Genomic DNA, 6,000 nt, shown 5'->3' on the forward strand with positions numbered 1-6,000 from the left:
CTTCTTCCCACATGTATCTTCCTTCATTTGTCCTTCCTTCCTTCCTTCCTTCCTTCCTTCCTTCCTTCCTTCCTTCCTTCCTTCCTTCCTTCCTTCTCCCCCCCCAAATCTATCTTTGTTCATTCATCCTTCTTTCCTCCCTCCTTCCTTCCCACATCTATCTTTGTTCATTTGTCCTTCCTTCCTTCCTTCCTTCCTTCCTTCCTTCCTTCCTTCCTTCCTTCCTTCCTTCCTTCAACCCACCTAGGCAAACTAACTAGGTTAATAGTCATCTTGGCTTATAACCATCATCAGGAAGGAAAAAATTATGCTGGAGATTTTACTTAACCTATCGCTGAACAAACCATCATCAGTGCAAAGATGAAGGTTCCCCCCCCCGTTAAACCAACATTTCTCAACCTTGGCAACTGGAAGACGGGTGGATTTCAATTCCCAGAATTCCCTCACCTATCCACCCATCTTCAAGCTGCCAAGGTTCAGAAATCCTGGCTTAGATCTGTACAGTAATTGTGTGTAATTGTGTAATTGTCCAATGGAGCCAAGAGGTGACCCAAGACTACTCAGCACCTTTGGAGACCTACTCAACTCTTCAGTTGAGTCAACATTGCCTTGTCTCTGCCTCACCTCTGCCCACTTTCTCAATCCACCCATTTGACTTTTCTTTTTTTCTTTTTTAGCAACTTTCAAAATATCGAGGCTACTCAGGTTCAAAGGGGATCCTGACCTAACCTCTCTCTCTCTTTCAGGTTTGCCCATCTGCTCACCCCATCCTGAGCTTCGTGGCCAAAGGATTGCAACAACTCCTTGTTGACTTGAAGGTCTCTCTTGTTTTAGCCCCAGGGCCAGCCAAGCATTTCCCAAACCCTGCTCCCCAAGGCTGAGTGTACAAATTAAAATAAATTCGTTTCCCAAATCCTCCTCTTCCCTATAGCTGGGTGTGTAAATCAAAATCATTCACAGTTTCCCAAATCCTCTTTTTCCCTGTGGCTGGCTGTGCAAATCGAAATAAATTAGTTTCCCAAATACTCCTTTCATCCCCACAGCTGAGTGTGCAAGTCCAATCCAATCAATGGACTTCCTTGATCCTTTCCCCATACCATGAAAGCTGAGCTCTGATTGGGCACGCCTCTCCCCAGCTCTGGCACCTATTGGCCTTTGCAGAGCGAGTGCCAGCAAAACCTCTCCTTCTGATTGGTTGAAGAGGGCCACGGCCTGCTCCAGCCCTCCCATCGCTCCCTGGATGGTCCATGCTGGAGACTCTGGGCTGATGTGGGGCCAGACCCAGATCCACCAATGGGGGCCCCGCATCTGGTTGTGGTGTGCTGATGCCGCGGATCCATCCGCCCTCTGCTCCGAAGTTGCCAGCTCTCTGGGGGTTTGAACCCTGATACGGGGTTTTTGACCCTTATCTGGGTTTCTGCACATTTTCATTTAATTTTTTTTCTGTACATCACATTATATTGCACGTATGAAATAAATAAAACAGAGTTTAAAACTTGATTTATTGTTTTTTTTCCCAATATAATCCAGGTTTTGGGGGGTTTTTTTGGTCCTTTTGCACAGAATTTGGGTTTATTTGAGTGTGATGCTTTTTTCCTTTTTAAAATATATCTCATTTTAACATCAGATTTTTAGGTATTAATTTATGTATGGCATTTGTTGGCTGCTTTTCTTTGCCACAAGGCAACTTAAAGCCATAAAAGATAAATCTGAGCAAACAGAGGAAGAAAAATTAAGGAAAAAAAATATGTATTTTATTTTCAAATATAAGGTTTTCCCGCCCTGCACATTTCATTATAGTGAACCTATTAATAAGTAAACATAATTTAGTTTAAGATAGATTTATGGGGCGGGGCGGTTGGTAATTGAGGGTTTTTTGCATAGAATCTGGGTTTGAGTGTGTTGATTTATATATATATATATAAATATGCATGCATACATACATACTGGTAATCCTCAGTTTATGACCACAATTGAGCCCAAAATTTCTGTTGTTCAGTGAACCATTTGTTAAGTGAGTTTTGCCCTATTTTATGACCTTTCTTGCCACCGTTATTAAGTGAATCACTGCAATGATTCAGTTAGTAACACGGTTTGATAAGTGAATCTGGGTTTTTCATTGACTTTGCTTGTCAGGTCGCCAAAGGGTGACCCCAGGACTGCAACCGTCATAAATATGAACCAGTTGCCAAGTGTCTGACTGTTGATCATGGGGTCTGCTGGAACTGTTGTTAAGTGTGAAAGACGGCCATAAGACACATTTTCAGTTCCAGTGTAATTTTGAATGGTCACTAAATGAATTGTTTTACATGGAGGAGTACCTGTATTTTAAATTTCAGAGTAATTTGGTGTCCTGGAAGCTTCCTGCATGACCTGATTCTGCCTCTATTCCTCAACCCAACCTACCTCGCAAAGTTGTCGTGAAAAAAAAAACATGACCTGCAATTAGAGGAAAGTCTTAAAGGAAGCTACCTATGCATAGAATTTTTTATTTTTTTTTAATTGGCCAAGTGTGATTGGACACACAAGGAATTTGTCTTGGTGCATACGCTCTCAGTGTACATAAAAGAAAAGGTACGTTCATCAAGGTACAACATTTACAACACAATTGATGGTCTATATATCAATATAATAATATATAATCAATATATAAAGGGCCGGAATAGCTCAGGCTGTTAGAGCCTGTTATTAAGAACACAGTAGCCTGCAATTATTGCAGGTTCGAGCCCGGCCCAAGGTTGACTCAGCCTTCCATCCTTTATAAGGTAGGTAAAATGAGGACCCAGATTGTTGGGGGGGCAATAAGTTGACTTTGTAAAATATACAAATAGAATGAGACTATTGCCTTACACATTGTAAGCCGCCCTGAGTCTTCGGAGAAGGGCGGGATATAAATGTAAACAAATAAAAAAATAAAAAAATAAATAAAATAAATAAAATCATAAATCATAAGGATTGCAAGCAACAAAGTCATGAAATCACGACGGGTGGGTTCCTACAGTGTGTCAGTTTGCACTTGGCAGGTTTTATGAATTTTATTTTATTTTATTTTATTTTATTTGCAGGCTCGTATTTTCGCTGGCTCCCCCTGCAAAGACCGGCCTTTCGCTCCGCGCACTATTTTTGGATTTTTTTTTTTTGCTCCGCTTCTGGCGGAAGTTCACTACCGGCGCCCGAAGAGGTGAGGCGTCCTATAAAAGGCGCCGGCAGGAGGCGGAGCTCCGCAGTCCTGCTTGGACCGGCAAGGTGGTCGCGGCTAGAGGGCGAAGCGGGCAGCGGAGGAGACTCGGCGGGTAGCAGCAGCAGCAGCAGCAGCCGGGGTTTGTGCCCAAGCTTGACGATGTCTGGGGAGCTGGAGATCATGGAAGCGCAGCGGATGTGGGAGCCGGATTCCAAGCGCAACACCAGCATGGACCGGTTCAGGGCGGCGATCACCGCGGCTTACGGCATCCGCCTGGGTGAGTCCCCTGCGGGGGGGGAAGCCAGGCAAGAAAGCAACGCTCCGTCCATTTGCCCGCTTCCCTTTCCCGTTGCAGCCCAGTTCCCTCCCAGGAGGCAAAACCGCTTTTTTCCTCTTGGGATTGCTCCCCCCCCCCGCACAATGGCCCTGCAAGGTAGGCTGAGCAGGGCACCCCGCAATTGCATTTAGCAAGATGCGCTGGCGTGAATCGGCAACCTGGCGCCCTCCGCAAATGAGATGCCGCCAGCTTTATTCTTGCTTATAGAATAGAATAGAATAGAATAGAATTTTTATTGGCCAAGTGTGATTGGACACACAAGGAATTTGTCTTGGTGCAGATGCTCTCAGTGTACATAAAAGAAAAGATACGTTCATCAAGGTACAACATTTACAACACAATTGATGATCAATATATCAATATAAATCATAAGGATTGCCAGCAACAAGTTACAGTCATACAGTCATAAGTGGAAAGAGATGGGTGATGGGAACGATGAGAAGATTAATAGTAGTGCAGATTCAGTAAATAGTCTGACAGTGTTGAGGGAATTATTTGTTTAGCAGAGTGATGGCCTTCGGGGAAAAAACTGTCCTTGTGTCTAGTTGTTCTGGTGTGCAGTGCTCTATAGCGTCGTTTTGAGGGTAGGAGTTGAAACAGTTTATGTCCAGGATGTGAGGGATCTGCAAATATTTTATCTCTTTTGGGCTGATGGGCATATGGGGGGGGAGGGCGCTTATTGAATCTGGGGGGGCTGCCTTTGCTGGGAGAGCCGATTGGCTGTCCAGCGGGACGGAAAGTTGCATTGCCCTAAAAGGAGAAAGATTTTATTCTTATTTTGTAATGCGTTTTTGGAAGCGAGCAATGAATCTTGGTAAGTGGAGCCTCCAGATGGGGAAGGAGTCTACCTTGGAGCAGCAGAGGCTTCCTCCAGTGGTGCTTAAATGATGCTAATCTGCTTGGTTGGTACCCTTTCATGTGGTCTGGTTTGTGAATGAACCCGTTGAGAAAGGATGTGGCATCCTTGCTGGCCCAAAAGTTGGAGCTGGTCCAAGATTCCCCCCCCACCTTCCCCCCCCCCAAACTCTAGTTTATCTCCCTCATCTAGCATGTTGAACAGCAGTTTCAAATCAACCCATCGGGCTTGTTGCGTGTTGCACGTTGCCCACATATTCCGCATCCCACTCACATATTTTATCTTTCCCATGACGGTCTTCAGCCCGGCTGATGCAAGATCGGATCCTTGCTGGAGCAACCAGGTGAACAACAACCTGGCTCATCCTGACATAATTTGCAAGCCGGCAGGGTTACCTGTGAGCAAGGGTCTTCTTCAGGTCTGCTTGCCAGCAAAAAGGGATTTGAGACGCCCAGAGTCGCCTTGTCAGGCAGACGGGTGTCATCAAAATTCAATAAACCTATAATAAAATAAATCAACGGGACCTTGAGGCCTCCGCTGTGGGGTGACACAGCCTGAAAACCCTTTTTTTTTTGGTCTTGCAACCAATAGGACCTTAGAGTGTAAACGTGCAATTAGAATTTGAGGGCGAAAGAAGATGTTGTTTATATAAATAAGCATAGGAATATTAAGATATGATTAAAAAATATGGAAAAAGAATATTTTGGCAGAAATTGTAACTAAGTAAAATGTATTTGGATATGACAAGTTGTATAAGATGATATGGCCAATACTCTGTTCATATTAGGGGCCGTAATAGCTCAGGCTGTAAGGAGCCTGTTATTAGAACACAGCAGCCTGCAATTACTGCAGGTTCAAGCCCGGCCCAAGGTTGACTCAGCCTTCCATCCTTTATAAGGTAGGTAAAATGAGGACCCAGATTGTTGGGGGGGGCAATAAGTTGACTTTGTAAAAAATATACAAATAGAATGAGACTATTGCCTTATACACTGTAAGCCGCCCTGAGTCTTCGGAGAAGCGCGGGATATAAATGTAAATTAAAAAATAAATAAATATGTGGGTGTGTGTGAAGAAAAAAAATATCAAAATTTGATTTAAAAAAAGAATATAACACTGCAACCATCATGTGTATTTCAGTGTATTTTTGACTCACGTGAAACTGTGTCGACAATCTTTCAGGAAAAAAATGGGTTTTTAAAAAAAATTATTCCAAGAAACTGGGCCTCTAGCCCTCAAGGCTTGTACAAATCTGCATTTTGCATTGGATTTGGAAGTGTCTTTTTGCTGCAGTAGCTTAAACCAGCTGCCCGTTTCTCTTTCCTTCGCCTTTCTCTCGTTCTCTGCAGGCTGGAATCTGTAGAAAAGAGAAAAAAAAAATGCGTTGTGTAAATGCTGTCTTGTGTGTTTTGATTCCCCAAAGTGGGCAGGTTGTACGTTTCCATGTGCTGAGCGAGGCCTGGTGCTTTTTGTAATTAGGAACTGAGCCAGTATGCTGTAAAAAGGAATATTTAATAAGGTTTCTCATTTCTTACAATGGGGGGTGGGGGAGAGAATTTTAGGATAGTGATTTTTGCATAGAGCAAAAATAGGACAGCTACCTAGGAGATTCTGAACTACAGGTAGGTG

The sequence above is a fragment of the Ahaetulla prasina genome, chromosome 15 (genome assembly GCF_028640845.1).
Source record: "Ahaetulla prasina isolate Xishuangbanna chromosome 15, ASM2864084v1, whole genome shotgun sequence".
Classification (NCBI taxonomy): Eukaryota; Metazoa; Chordata; class Lepidosauria; order Squamata; family Colubridae; genus Ahaetulla; species Ahaetulla prasina.